Source organism: Nicotiana tabacum, chromosome 6, assembly GCF_000715075.1.
Source record: "Nicotiana tabacum cultivar K326 chromosome 6, ASM71507v2, whole genome shotgun sequence".
In the NCBI taxonomy this organism is placed as follows: Eukaryota; Viridiplantae; Streptophyta; class Magnoliopsida; order Solanales; family Solanaceae; genus Nicotiana; species Nicotiana tabacum.
Window position 1 is genome coordinate 95243601 of NC_134085.1, and position 16955 is coordinate 95260555.

General features: G+C 39.1%; 1 non-coding gene across 1 annotated transcript; it reads left to right on the forward strand.

Annotated features, from left to right (window-relative positions):
• Positions 1-14462: 14462 nt before the first annotated feature.
• Positions 14463-14567, forward strand: LOC142182364 (small nucleolar RNA R71). Its single transcript, XR_012711200.1, has one exon. It is a non-coding gene; the product is annotated as a small nucleolar RNA R71 (small nucleolar RNA).
• Positions 14568-16955: the final 2388 nt, after the last annotated feature.

Genomic DNA, 16955 nt, shown 5'->3' on the forward strand with positions numbered 1-16955 from the left:
TTACTTGCTTTCTAGACTCGTTTTAGACTTTGGTTGTAATAAGGCAAATGCCATTAGTGACTTTTTATAGTCGTTTAGTAGAGATTTGGTTCATTTATCATATTAATGAAATGACGTAGTTATTGGCATTGATTTTCTCCAAATCTATATATCGCTTAGGCCTACCTCGGGCACAATGAGGTCCTCCCAAACTAGGATGCGAATTTATAATTCTACAATATGTGTTTAAATGCCACAAATATCCTTTTAAATACTCCTTACTAACTTGTTTACCATTTTGTTTTCTTCTTTTCTTTGTTTGTTTATTCTCATCCCCTAAGGTTGGTTCGTCCATGCTGGCATCATCAGCATATCATATAGATCTAGAGGTCCTCCACCTCATCTTCCTCCAAGTGATCATAAAAGCAAGGGAAATGCCAGAATGGATGATATAAGCGGTATCAGGAAAGACAATGCTACGCATGCAGAGAATGTCAAGACTTCGGATGGTCAGAGTACTCCGGCATAGAATGACTTGTTTTTACGGTTGGAACAGAAGATACTGGAGCTACAAGGGGAACTTGAGCAGGTTCGAAGCGTGGCAAACCTTTCCCTTACCCTGAGTGTCCCTGATGTCAACCAACAAAACTCCCAAAACCCTGCGCCTCCCAAGAACACACAAAACCAACAAAATCCTCCCCACCTCATCAGTATGCCACACCTACTCAAAATCCTAATCCTCTACCAGTACCGACCCTTCCACAACATCAACACAATCCAACCCAATATCCACAAACCACCACCTACCACACTCCTCAAAACGCACCACAACCTACCCCTAATCCCCAAAACTGAACCAACAACCACCACTACGCCCAAATTCCTGGAGTCCATCAAAGCAACCCTATATACGTGGAAACCTTACCCCACACTCCACAATAGACCCTTTACACAACGAAGTCCGCCGAGAAGGGCCTGCTTATCAAGAATATGGCAGAGGAGCTCAAGAAACTTACTGGTTGAGTCCAAGGTGTTGAAGGCAATAAAGGCATCGAAGGTTTGAATTATGAAGATTTGTGTATTCAGCTGGATGTAGAACTACTAGAGGGTTACAACCCACCTAAGTTCGAAATGTTCGACGGGACAGGTGATCCGAAGGTACACTTGAGAACATATTGTGACAAGCTCGTAGGGGTTGGTAAAGATGAAAGAATCCGCATGAAGCTATTCATAAGGAGCCTCACTAGAGACACCCTATCCTGGTACATCAGTCAAAACCCGAAGAAATAGGTTAACTAGGTAAGCATGGCGTCAGATTTTATGGATTGATTCAGGTTCAATACAGAAAATGTGCCAGACTTCTTCTACATTCAGAATCTTAAGAAGAATCCAATAGAAACTTTCTGTGAGTATGCTACTCGATGGAGATCAGAAGCTACAAAAGTAAGGCCAGGACTAGAAGAAGAACTGATGAACAAGTTCTTTGCCCGAGCTCAGGATCCGTAATATTACGAGAGGTTGATGGTTATTGAAAACCATAAATTTTCCAACATCATAAAATTGGGAGAAAGAATAGAAGAGGGAATTAAAAGCAGAATGGTAATAAATTTTGAGGCACTACAGGCTACAAACAAAGCCTTGCAGTCGGGCGGTATTTCTAAAAAGAAGGAAGTAAGGGCAGTGGTAGCCCAAGGTCTGAAGTCTCCCCTCACATACTAAACACCACCACCCACATATCATCCTTCACCTCCCAAATACCAACAACCTGCCGCCACTTACCATACTATTAACACTTAGCCAGCATACTACCACTCACCACGAGCCCGCCAAAACTACCAAAAATGCAAACCAAATTTCAACCGTAGACCGCCTAGACAATACACTGCTATTGTTGAACCCATCGATCAGTTGTATGAGAGACTAAAGGTTTCCAGTTATGTCACTCCTATTCCCACCGTTGCCATGGAAGATTCCTCTCAGTGGGTCAATCTAAATAAGATATGTGTCTACCATTCGGGCATGAAAGGTCATACTACGATGAATGTCGCACTTTGAAGAATAAGATCCAGATGCTTATTGACACCATGGTTCTACAAGCAAAAGAGGCTGCACCTAATGTCCGCAACAACCCCCAGGATCACAGGGGCGAGGGGGTAAATATGATCGAAACTTATGAAGAATGGGATCCGGAAGGATCAATCGGGCTCATTAGTGAAGGGGGTGAACCTAAAATGCCTCTAGTCATTCTCACTCCTATTGTGGTGCAGATTCAGTCACCAATTGAGGTTGAAGTAACCGCACCGACCCCGTTTGAGGTTGAAGTAACAACACCCTCAGCTACGCCAACTCCGTTTGAGGTGGAAGTGACCACACCCTTCACCGTGACAGTAGCACCCACACCGTCCTTTAAGTCTAATGCCACACCTTGGGACTATGCTGCAGAGGCGAGAAGGAAAGGAAAGGAGAAAATGGAAGAAACTGGTGCACCACAAGGTATGACTAGGACCAATAGGGTTTACACGCCCAAGCATTTGGGAGGAACAAGTAAAGAAGCCGCTCCCAAGCATTCTATTATTGAATTTAGCCCAGATGAAATTTGGAGAAAGGTGAGCAAGAGAGTATTCTGTGATTGATCATCTGAACAAAACCCCTGCTCAAATATCCATTCTATCACTACTACAGAATTCTAAGTCACATAAGAATGCATTAATGAAAGTGTTGAACAAAGCCTATGTACCCAACAACATCACTAGCGAAGAAATGACCAACATGGTAGGACAAGTGTTGGAAAGCCACAAGATCACTTTACACGAAGATGAGCTACCACCAGAAGGACTGAGTCACAACAAGGCACTACATATCATAGTGCAGTTTGAGGATAAATTCATCTTCATAGTCCTGATAGATGGGGGTTCGAGTCTCAATATTTGTCCATTGACTACTTTGAAGAGGTTGGGTAAAGGTTTGCATGAGATACGAACAATAACTATGAACGTGAAAGAATTCGATGGGTCCCAAAGGGCCACGATTGGGGAAATCAATCTATGCTTACAGATGGGCTCAACTCGATGTGATGTTGAATTTCAAGTATTGGACATATCTGCCACATACAATCTGCTGTTGGGACGTACTTGGATACATGCTACTGGAGACATCGCCTCCACTCTACACTCGGCCGTAAAGTTTGAATGGAATCATCAGGAAGTAATCATCTACGGGGATGGAAGTAATCCCATTTACACCAATCAAACAGTTCTGGTTGTCGAGAATAAAAGTAAGTTGGGTGGAGAAACGTACCATCGCATCGAGCACGTCAATGCAATTGAGAAAGACAAATGGTAGAGTAATAAGATTGAAAGCATATTTTTATGGATAGGGTATGAACCCAGCAAGGGTCTCGTTAAGAATTTCCGAGGGATCAACAAATCGATGCAGCTAAAGCGTCATGGCACAACTTTTGGGCTTGGGTTTGAATACATTTGGGACGAGTATCAGAATTGGTCGCCACCATGGTGTGGTCCTTATTACCCTCTTGAACAGCCAATACCGCATCTGCACAAGACATTTCAACAGACTGACGTGATATGGGGATCTAGAGAAGATGAGGCTTTGGTTGGCTTGAGGAACCTATTTCTAAACAATGAAGACATGGATTGTAATGCAATAGTTGAGGAGGAGGAGGAGGAGGAAGACCTTACAATTCAGACCGTGGGAAAAGGAGTTGTTCTCAAGAACTGGACTGTTGCACTGTCCAGGGCCTGTCGAGTTCCTAGGTAGCCTGGCAATTAGCATGATCTATTTTTAAAAGCAATTTTAAGCATTTAAGACATTTTTAGTATTTTGTTTTGGACGTATTTTGTTTTGAAATAATTGCTCGAGTCATCGAGCCGTACTTGTTTTCAAGATTTATTTAATTTATTGCTATTTTAATATTCATTATTATCCTTTACATTTCTCTACATAATTATTATTACTTATCCTGATGAACCAAAAGCTGTGACATGTAATGAGATAACGCAACATAAGGATAATGGTACAGAAGAAATCGAAGAAGAAGATATAATACCTGAGGAAATTGTCAAAGAAGTGGAAAATTTTGGGAACAAGCCTAAGTCCAATTTGAACGAAACCGAGGTAGTCAACTTGGGAAATTCCGAAACATGTCTAGCCAATTTTATCATATGTGAAACGGCCAATGAATCGCTTAGTAAACTGGGGCAGAATTTTGAGGAGGATCCTCAAAATTCTAATGCAAGGAAGTCATTGGTTCATCTAATTTACTTGATATTGTATACTACTATGTTTTTAAATAACTACATTCATCAAATGCATGCATATTTTTCAAAAACTTTATTTCTATGACAGCCAAATGTTACCCAGGTTATCTCAAACCGAATCTCAAGACAGGAGCATGGGCAAGCAGAATACAAAAGCACGAACCAACTTTCCCCGCAAAACTTACGATTTTTCTTTGGATGTAGGCACAATGAACATAACAGGAGTATTCGCAAATACACACATCACTATCTTCATAACGACAAATTTCCAAACGCAAACATATCTCCAGCTAAGAAATACTCTTCTACCATTCATTACCTTTCCTTGCATGAGACTAAGCCCTGTCTCCTATTTTGCATAAGGCTAAGCATTGTCTCCCTAATTGCATAAGGCTAAGCACTACCTTCCATTATATGAGACTAAGCCATATCTCCTTTCCTTGCATGAGATCAAGCCATGTCTCTTATTTTGCATGAGGCTAAACATTGCCTCCCCAATTGTATAAGGCTAGGCACTGCCTTCCGTTGCATGAGATTAACCCATGTCTCCTTTAATTGCATGAGACTAAGCCCTATCTCCTTTTCTTGCATGAGACTAATCCTTGTCTCTTATTTTGCATGAGGCTAAGCATTGCCTCCCTAATTGCATAAGGCTAAGCATTGACTTCCACTGCATAAGACTAAGACTGTCTCCTTTAATTACATTGGACTAAGCCCTGTCTCCTTTCCTTGCATGAGACTAAGCCTTGTCTCCTATTTTGCATGAGGCTAAGCATTGCCTCCCTAATTGCATAAGGCTAAGCACTGTCTTTCGTTGCATGAGACTAAGCCCAATCTCCTTTAATTGCATGAGACTAAGCACTGTCTCCTCCTTTTGCATGAGTCTAAGCATTGCCTCCCTAATAGAATAAGGCTAAGCACTGCCTTTCCTTGCAGCGAGACAAAGCATTGTCTCCTCTTCTTGCATGAGGCTAATCATTGCCTCCCTAATTGTATAAGGCTAAGCACTACCTTTCCTTGCATCGAGACTAAGCATTGTCTCCTCTTCTTGCATGAGGCTAAGCATTGCCTCCCTAATTGCATAGGGCTAAGCACTACCTTTCCTTGCATCGAGAATATGCATCGTATCCTCTTCTTGCATGAGGCTAAGCATTGCCTCCCTAATTGCATAAGGCTAAGCACTGCCTTTCCTTACATCGAGACTAAGCATTGTCTCCTAATTGCACGAGACTAAGCAGTGTCTCCCTTTCTTGCATGAGGCTAAGCTCTGCCTCCTCAACTACATAAGGCTAATCTCTTCCTTTCCTTGCCTAATATCGAATGATGTGCTACTTGAAATCTAGCATTATCTTATACAAGGCTAAGCTCTATCTTGTTTCGTTTCTTATATGAACTAGCATCATGTCTTTGCATCTCATGGATTGAAACATCGCCATCTCGTCCAAAGGCACCATAGTCCGAAGGCATCATCCTCATAGCTTGAAGACCCCATGTCATGGCCTGAGGGTCTCTCAATATTGCACATCATTATTCAAAGACGTCATAGTTCAGAGGCACCATTTTCATGGCCCGAGAATATCATTTCATGGCCTACGAATCCCTTATCCCACAATCCATGGCCCAGGGCGTCATGGTCCAAGGACATCATCCTCACTGTCCAAAGACAACCTTCATGGTCCAAAGGGAATTCGCATCATGTTTAAATTCCTGTAATAACCCATATATTTGCATGCATCATATTTTAAGTTTTGCAGGTAATTTGGGAAGGAACCGCTCTTCAAACTGGAGCAATCTTCGCTCCGATTTTTGTTCATAACGTTCAGATCCTGCAATTATTTCAAAATGTAACCGATCATCATCAATTCCCGCTTCTTACTCTATGACTGTTCAAGTATTTACTCATTGATAAATTCATATTCATGACTTCACATAAATTCATCTGCACTGTCCTACCCAAAAGAACCCTTTCTGAAATGCACGGTTATTCCTATAACAACTCCATCGGTTTCGTTCACAGTTGGACCAGAACTACACACATCTTGATTCCCGTAACACCAGGGATATATAGGCAACTCAGAAACCGGAGTTCGGCCTCCATTTTTCAAATCACCCCATTCGGTCAAAATTGGTCATCATTTCTTTACCCAACAACTCTTTCATCATTCCCGGGTAAAAAGGGGCAGCAGTTGATACCCAATTTTTCCCTCATATTTCTAATATATATATAATATACCTTCAAATAGTATATTTGCATCATCATTAGTTTACAAACCTATACAAATATTATTTATAATTTTCTATAATTTTTTAAGGCTTTAAATCAATTTATTTCCGTATTTTATTATATAAATATCCAAAAATTATCCTTCAAATTATTTTTATGGTGATTTAATCATCCAAACTTATCATTTACACCAACATGTATGTTTTTAAATATTTTTACTGCATTTTTATAATAAGATTTGCATTTTTAGGCTAATTGCATATTTTTGCAATAATAGCCCATATTCATGTATAATAACATTATTTATGCTAGAATAACTTTTTACATTTTTTGTAATGTTAAGTTTTTATTCTTAATCTTTTCAGTGCAAAATTAATATTTTTTGTTACTTATTAATCACTTTTATAAATTATTTTTGAAAAATGTTGGGTATTTAAAAAACTAACCCCATTTTTAAACCCATTTCAGCGCAAATAAATGGCCCAAAACCCCAATACCTCAGCCCAATAACCCCATCCCAAACCAGATGACCCACTAATCCTAAACCCGGTCATGACCCGCCTAAGCTAACCCGACCCAACCCTCTTAAAATCCTAGCCGTTGATCTCTGAGATCAACGACCCCTATTCAATCCCTCCTTTTAATTATCCCCTTAGCCCCCAAACAATAATCACTCCCGTACAATCTGCTGCCCTCATATTCTCTCTAACCCCCTTTTTCTTCTTCAACTAAACCTAGCTGTCTTCCCCCTAAATCCCTTTCCTAATCGCACCAGACAAGGGATTTGATTGCTACTACTTGCCATATACGGCCTCCTCCTTGTACTGGTTATTCTCCTATAGTGCTTGCCTAAACATGGCAAGCAAATCTCATCAAAATCGAACCAAAATAGGTTCAAATCAATCTTTCTGCTATTGGGTCTATGTTCTTCCTTTGTTCAATGTGAGTACGAATATTTGTGTATTTTTTTGTTGATTCTTACTTACCCTAAAACTAGGGTTTATAGATCTCTTCAAATCGAACCAAAATTGGTTCGATTCTCTGATTTTGAGTGTTATTTGTGTGTATATCCATCCTATGCTACTATTTTTACGAATATTCCGTTGATAGTTATTTTTCCTAAAAACTAGGGTTTACCGGCTTTTTCTCCTAACACGATTTCATTTGATTTATGTGTTCTTCTTTCCTTTTACGGTTTGATTTATCACGACCCAAACCGATGGGCTGCGACGGGCACCCGGTACCTTACTCAACCGAGTACCAACATAATGTATCTTTCGTATCATTCTATCATAGGTAAACGTACCAGAATAAATCATGAGGGAATACAAACTTATACGTAAGACATATGGGCCTATAAGACCAAAATAACCACTCGTATATCGAATATAGGTCGATAAGGCCATACAATCTTTTACGTACATGACATCTATCTACAAGCCTCTAAGAATACATAATTTTCATAAAGGTCGGGACAGAGTCCCGCCATACCAAACAGTACACGTCTAAATCATACTAACCAAACAAGCAACTCCGAAGCAAATGGAGCGTACCAACATCTTCTGCTGAGCTGATAGCCTACTTGGAGAGCTCTCGACCTTCCTATCGGGACATGCGAGCATGAAATGCAGCATCTCTAGGCAAAAGGGACGTCAGTATAAATAATGTACCGAGTACGTAAGGAACATAAATAAGTACATAACAGACATAGAAGAAATATAGAGTAAATGGCTCAACCTGTAAGTCTGGAAAACTTTGTAAATCATGAAATACTTAGTCATGCATATGCATATGAATGTCATGCCATGCATAGGTACATGTTTCATAACATCATCAGCCTTTGAGGGCATCCCATCACATCATCTCGGCCACTGTGGGCAAAATCATCAACGTATACCAACTAATCAGGTGGTGGTGCGTATATAACGCCATAACCTTTTCCCATATCCCATATAAATATAATATACATATATATATATATATATATATATATATATATATATATATATATATATATATATATATGCATATATAACGCCATCTGTTCGTGGATCAATGTACATGCATCAATGAATGCAATGCATGAGAAGTACGTCAATATAATTTCTTGGAACATCATAAGACCATTATACCTCTAATTAATATCATGAAAAAAAACATTATCAACTTACGTATTTTCTGAAACTCATGAACAGATGATAGAATAATAAGACATATGGGAGTTCAAGAACATAGGCATTTCTAATACTTCTAAGAATAGAGTCATTTATGGAAGTTGTGCTCATCTCGTTCATATCGTATAGATCATGCCAAAAAGAAAGAAGGGATAGCCTTAACATACCTGGGGTAGGGAAAAATTCATAAGATATTCTTGAAAAAGGTTGCATCGTACTCCGTTAGAATCGCAAATTTTTACGTTGGTAAGTTTCCAATAATCCTCGTTGGATTTTGGTTGATTTTATTGAAAGCTTGCTAACGTTCTAGTAAGGATTTTTGGTTGAATGGCTAACGTTCAATCTTTGGTTGAAAGAAGTCTTGTAGTAAGAATGTTTAACATTCTGATCTTTAGTATGGAAATACATTTGGTATGGAAAAAAAGTCTTGTTATAAGAATGGAATGATTGTGTAATATAGTGCCACCTTTTAATTTGTAGTATGAGTCATTCCAATTGCATGGGGGGGGTTCAACCTCATGTTTTTTTAATACTTATCCAATATATCTTCAATTAATTAGGTAATGTCCCGTTACCCGGTAATTAACCAATTACCCGCATAATTAAGAATTATCTCAACTTACTTAAAATACTACTCTCTTTTAACACACCTTGTACACCTTACTAGCATGGTCATGTAGTACCTTGTTTGACACTAGTCCATAAATATTGGGTATTAATGATCGGCCCGTATTTTATCCCAATATGCCAAACTTGGACGAAAAATTTATTTTCTTTGACTTGCTTCCCCTCTCACCTTCACGAATTTACTCATCATTTGTTTAAAATAGCATAATCCTTATAATCTCCAAATAATCTCTTTCCTTGGATTAATGTCAATTACCTGACAAATTCAAAGTACAATACTACAGGGCACAACATCGTCGTAATTTAATACTGCGAAGCGTAGCATCATCATAATATAATATTGCAAGTCATAACATCATCGTAATATAATACTGCAGGGTGTAACATTATCGCAATATAATACTGCAGGAAGTAACATCATCGTAATATTGCGGGGCGTAACATCATTCCCCCCTTTGGAACAATTGTCCTTGAATGTTGACTGATGCTCTTATCATTTTCATAACTTATAGCTCTTGTGAATGACTTAATGCTCTCCTTGACATTTAGGCAATTGTTCTGTGAATAAATCCAAATGCCAAGGCATTCCCCCCCCCCCCTTTAGGTCTCTTTCTCACGCCACGACTTGTGGCCTGAATCCTTCCAATCTCGTAACTGTTGCTACCTTCTTTCATGCAGCCTGTACGACTCTAACCTTGTAAGTATACCCAAGCGATCCTCTCTCCTTTTTCCTCCAGCTTTCAGCCAATCTTTAGGCCTCACTTTGTGAACATATACAAAATTATGTCAATCAGTCCCTCTAGCATCATTAGCTTTACTATATCCAAGTAGGCCATACTATACCAAAATTCTTACTTCGATTTATCGCTACTGAGGTCTGCTACCGAGCTCCAGGTTACTCTCGTTGCTTATCCTGTAAGCATAAAGCTAAATCCTGTAACTCTTCTTCATTTCTGTTCATCTTAAGACTGATGGCCCAATCTCATCTCGTACTTTGCAACTTTTACCCATCCATTATTGATTCACCTCAATATTGATTTACAATCATCCCTTGATAAATTGAAATTTGTTACGTAATATATTGCCACTAGGGCTTACGTTGCGTCATGGAATATTTGAAGTGATTTTTCTGATCCACCTGGGTGATACAATATTATACTTTCATAATCGTATTTCATAGCATCCCAATGTGACTCGCCTTACGAGGCTATTTTAATCCTGTCCAATTTATGAAGTCCCTTTCTCTTCTTTTTTTCCAGACCATTGCTCAATCGAAGTCCCAAACGTCGTCCTTTATCTGTCATAATCACACCCCCATTCTACAACATTCCATCTCTTCTAAACGCTATTAGTCTTAGACTCATTTGAGTTCATTCATGCTATAGTGAGCTTTGTATAACTTAGCAAAACCGACTGCTCTTCTTGTTTTCATGGGCTTAATGCTAAAGAATTATCCATTTTCGTTACCTTCTCACTCGCCCTTTCTTATCCTTACTCATATCTTCTATAACCTTGTCGCTTCACCATACAATAGCTTGCGACCTATACATATCTTTTTATATTACTTGCAACCATTTCAACTTGGTTGCATCATAGATTTTCTTATGTCTTTTTGGAATGTCAAGTGAGACATCACATCGTCTCTAACTCTTCTTTATTCTCTTAATCAGGCTTCTCGATACCTAGACCATAGGCTGGAAGATATGCTACTAACGACGCTGCTATTATTACTAGATACTAATTCCCCGCGCTTCTAGCCTTTTATCCAAAGTATGGACTATTTACAATCTTTTGCCTTTGAGTATCTCATACGTTGTTCACCTTTACCTTCTTTTCCTTAAAATCTCGCATTATACCTTCTATCTCTTTCATGACCTCCTTTCCATATAGGTATGATTCACACCACAACTTGAAGCTCTATTATAATACTACAATCCGGTGGAAGCTTCGTACTGACTTCTTATGAGGATGTTGCTTTTTTAACTGGCTTCATTCTAGCCATTATAGATTATGGTTGTTGTATTGCTTCTCTTGCACATCTAAAATTAAAAGTGATTCTTCCATGTTCTCAAGCACAACTTCTATAATTTTTTAGGTCTAAAAATTAGACTCCTGATTTACTTGGGTGATGTAATTCTTTAGTTTCCTCTTCCTTCTGATCAGCCTTTATGTAGGCTTAAGATATCTTCCGATATGTGGCTCATGGTATTAGCTACTACCTTAGACTTTCATAGGCATTATGGAATATCCATGATACAATCTTCTAACAACTCAATCCTTTGTCTATGCCCTAGGCTCAATTCTTTCTTTTAACTTATACCGGAGTCTTCTATGGCTGTGTGATTGTCAACATATATGCTGCATGGATAATGCTCCAAAATCTTGAGTGTATCCATAACGTACTAACTCTGGATCATTGATCGAATAAATTCCTTTCGTTCCATCTCAACTTTCTTTAAACATATACAATTACTTTTCCTGGTTTTTCTGCCCCTTGTTGCGTGCATACTTAACTTATCCTAGTTCCCACGCATGCCAGAATTTTGTGCAACTCATATAGTCTGGAATATTACTTTTAATTTTACTTCCCTTTCATTAGCCATGGTAGGTGCCACTGTCCTTTGGAGTGCTTATAATGTGGTTGTGAGACTTTATAAGACCGTTTCCTCTTTAGGTCACTGATCTTAGGTTGAAGCCTTCTTCCTTATTTTCCTTAGCTTAGTATTTAATTGTAGTACTTAGGGAGGATCCTTTAACTCTTGTAAATATGTGAGCTTATTACATTGAATACCCAATAATATTCATGCCCCGCCAATCTATCCAACATTTAGTCAATGCATGGAAGTGGGAAGTGGTCCTTGCGGGTTGCTTTGTTGAGACTTCTGTAATCAATGCAAACTCTCCACCTCGTCATGGTGCGAGTAGGAATTAGCTCATTTTTTTCATTCTCTACCATAGTCACCTCCCTTTTTAGGCACACATTGCACCAGACTTACCTAGTTGTTGTTAGAGATAGGAAAGTTGATACATGCATCGAGCCACTTAATTACTTGCTTCTTTCATAATGGGATTTAATCTCCTTTGCTACTAAACACTTGGGCGGTATCCATCTTCCAGAAAGATTTTATGCATGCATAACGATGGACTAATTCCCTTGATGTCAGTAATTGTCCACCCAATAGCCTTTTTATGCTTGCGAAGTGCTCTGAGCAACTTTTCTTCTTGTATATTAGTCAATCTAGATGAGATAATCACTGGTAATGTCTCAGAGTTCCCAAAATAAGCATAGCACATATGCACTTGAAGGGGCTTAAGTTCTAGCTTTGGAGCTTTTTCAATAGATGGCTTAAGAGGGGTCAGAGTGACAGGCCTGTCCAACTCCTCAAATCTCCCAAACCCTTGGACATAACTGCAAGACATATCAAGTACTTGCTCAATTTCTCCCATCATCTCATTTTCATTGTCTTCTTCATCCTCAATCAAAGCTCGTTCAAGAGGTCTATGGGCTCATGTAAGGCACCAATGACATAGCATCGCTTTTGACCATAAAAGTCATGGATAGCTCTTCATAGTGGGCTGGCAATCTTAGTGCTTTATACATATTAAATACCTCCACTTGATCACCTACTCTCATCGTCATCTTTCCTTTTGCATACATCAATAATAGCTCAACCTGTGGCTAAGAATGGATGCCCCAAAATAAATAGGTCTTCCTGATCAAACTCGTAGTCCAAGATAGTGAAATCAGCAGGAAATATGAAAGAACCCAATTGAACTAACACATCTTCAATCACTCCTTCAAGATGAGCAAGGGAGCAATAAGCCAACTGTAAGTTTACCATTGTTGGGTGCGGCTCACCCAACCCCAACTGTCTGAACATAGATAGTGGCATTATATTGATGCTCGCTCCAAGATCACACAAAGCTCTCTCGACTGCATGCTTACCCATCGAGATTTGGATAGTGAAACTACCTGGTTCCTTCAATTTTTGAGGTAGCTTGCTTTGAATCCCTGAGCTACATTCCTCAATGAGTGCCAAAGTCTTGAACTCAGTCAACCTCCTTTTATTTGCCACTATGTCCTTGATGTATTTAGGATATTTGGGCACTTCTTGAAGGATGTCTACCAGTGGAATATTGATTTGCAGCTGCTTCAAAATTTCAAGAACTTTTTATACGTGACATTGTCCTTCAGTTTCTGTAATCTTTGAGGGAACGGAGGTGGTGGCCTAGCAACTAATAGTGGGAGTTGCTTAGCCACCACCTTTTCAGTTGGCTTCTCTGACTCCATTGATTTTTCTGATTCTGCCTCTATGGTGGTCGACTTCTCATTAAAGATCACTTGTTTTCTCTTTTTGGACTGTACTTCTTCTAATTGTCTCCCATTCCTCAATGACACGACATTAATAGATGCCTTAGGATTCGCCTCAGTGGCGCTTGGAAGAGCTCCAACTGGTTGAGTATTTTTGGGTACTAGCAAGTTGTCCCATTTGTCGCTCAAAATTTCTCATTGCTATTTCTTGGGCCTGCTGGTCATCCATTACCTTCTTCATTATCTCTTCTATTTGGGCCTTCTAGTCAGCCATAATTTTCTTCATCATTTCCTCAAGGTGACTCATCGAGTTTGCATATTGTTCAGCCTAAAGTGGTCTATATTGTTGTTGAGGTTCTTGTGGCCTGAACTGATTCTGAGCACCTTAATTTCCACCCCAAAAGAAGTTTGGGTGGTTCCTCCAGTTAGGATTGTAAGTGTTCTCATATTAGTTTGTCTGGCCCCTATTTGCATTACCCACAAAATAGACAGACTCTGGATTAACTTGGCATAAGTCGCTCATGTGACCCTCTCCACATACTTCGCAAAACAATTGAACCTGTTGCACTGGCTGGGCTTGTTTCTTATTAATAACCAAGGTCATCTGATCGACTTGATTGTTTAGTGTGGAAATTTGTGCTGATAATGCAGAGAGAATATCTAAATCTAGAACCCCTGCAGATTTTTGCACTGTATTTACCCATCTTTCCTTGCCAATCAGGATTGCTTTTGGAGAATTTGTTCAATAACGGATATATCTCATCAAAGCTTTTCTCCAATAGTTGACCTCCAGCTGCAACATCTACCACAATCTATATCTAAGGATGTAGCCCTTCTATGGAAGTGTGAGCTAATACTCTATTTGTCTGATTGTGATGAGGACAGTCTTTGAGCAGCCCCTTGAACCTCTCCCAAGATGAGTATAAAGATTCCCTCGCTTTCTGTTTGAAGGCAACTATTTCATTTCTGATCTTTACAATTTTGCCTGAAGGGAAGAACCTTGCCAAAAATTTCCTTGCCACATCATTCCATAATGTAACAGAATTAGCTAGTTTTGCCTTCAACCATTACTTTGCTTCGCCTAACAGAGAGAACGGGAAAAGTGTGCACCTCACATAGTATGGAGTGATGTTGTTAGTTATATAAGTATCACTAATCTCCAAGAAGTTCAGGATGTGCTATTGTGGATCCTCGTGTGGAAGACCCATAAATTGCCCATTCGCATATAGTAGCTGGATCATGCTCTGTTTCAGCTCAAAGTGCCCAGTGATTCTGGGCTTCACAACGCTGGAGGTGACATTAGCAATGCTGGGCATCGCCACCTCCTAAATAGCCATATGTTTCTCCTCTACCATGTTCACAGGAAATGAACAAGTGCATAAAGATTATTTATGTCCCTTGCTTCCCTCAACCTCCTATGAAATATTCTCTCCGGTTCGGGGTCAATGCCTTGAAGTCTATCCTACCTTCTGACCCTTCACATTCAATCAATGTTCCTAATAGTATAGCAACAATCAAGTAACGTTAGACTTGAAAAGATAAACAATTAAAGCAAAAATTAGAAAGTATTCAATATTCAAGTCCCCGACAACAATGCCAAAAACTTGTTGCTCCCGAACGCATATGCAAGTATACTTGGTCGTACAAGTAATAAAATGATAAGTCGAGTGTCAAACCCATAGGGACTTGTATTAACTACCTACTAAATTCACCAAGATTGTTATTCCATTGAGTCAATTAGAGTTCGAAAGTGTGATTATACTAAACAATAATTCTAACTAGTAACTAAATTATCAATCAACAAAATGGTTGTTGTGTATTCCATAGATACAAATATTCCAGGGTTGTGATTGATTCACCAATCCTATTGTGTTTTAGTTAACTCTGTCTTTCATATAATTCACCCATGGTTGCTAATTAATCGAACAATTGCTCTCGTAGCCTTCTCCCGAAGTACTACTCGCGTATTCAAAATAGATTCCATGTACGAGTAGTGAAGAAGTATAGATCACTTTAGTTGGTTGTTGACCAACGGAAAGCATGGGAGAAAAAAAAGGAAGAATTTACGCAATTTCTTTTCTAAGAAAGAGATCACGTCTTTTCCAATGTCAAATATGACGACTCGTACGTCAGCTTCTTTTAACTCATATATTCCTATGGAATCAATCTATTAAGAATGCATTAAGATTGCAATATTTAATTAAGCACGGTGACTAAGTATATTTCTATCCTAACCATAAATCCCCCCCTCCTCCCCAGAGTTAAGATCGTACTCTCTTCAATTCTTCTCTAATCTAAATATGACTTTCCCAAGCATAGCATTGATAGAAAATAGAACCTAACTGTTGGCCATACAATTAAGCAATTAATTACATAATTGAAGAAACAACCATATATTGGTGAATTATAATTAAGGTTAAGTCATCGTTAAATAACAATATTCATGGTTAAATCACAACCCCAGAACTATGGTTTTTAGACACTCATGATAATATCAAAAATTTCATAAGTGTTGGATAACTAAAAATACTAAGAAAAGATGAAGAAATGTGAGATATCGTCGCTCCCGAATGTTTCCCGTGTGTATTTTCCCTTCAAAGTGGCGTCTCACTCCTCAAAATAGGCTTAGTAAGATTTATACGTGTTGGGTAGGTCTAGGGCCGAAATAACCATGTCCCGGGCAACTTGGATAAAATCCCGTCACCAGCGTCCAGGGCAGTGTGTGGCGCTGGCCCTAGTGCTGGCTTGCTGAAGATTCTGCCCGCGACGCCACAAGTGGTGTGGGGCACTGCCTGTGGCGCTGAAAATCACATTTTCCATTTTTTTCTTTGTTTTGGCTCTAATCTCGCACCTTTCGGCCCCAATTCCTTTCGGATGATTCCTACACATAAAAACACTACGAATAAATATAAAACAGTACATTTTACATCCGAAATGCATGAAACACGAGTAAAACATAAGGCAATATACATATACATATATATACTCAAAGCTAAATATCACCACATTTAACACATAGCAAATAGGCAAACAAATCCTAATCTCTCAAGTCAAGGTTAACCACGATACTTACCTTGCTCCACAATTGACTCAAGGTTCAACCATGGCCTTGCATTTTGAACAAGCCTCCGAACCAATCAAATCTAGCAAATTATTAATCAAACTATTTAAAATAAGCCTTAGGAACTAACCCCGAATGAAAGAGGTTCAATTTAGGTCATTTTTAAAATATTCAACAAAAGTTAATCCCCGGGCCTGCTTGGTCAAAACCCAAAATTCTGACCAAAACCCGATTATCCATTCACCCTCAAGCCCGATTATGTAATTTGTTTCGAAATCCGACCACAATTCGAGGTCTAAAT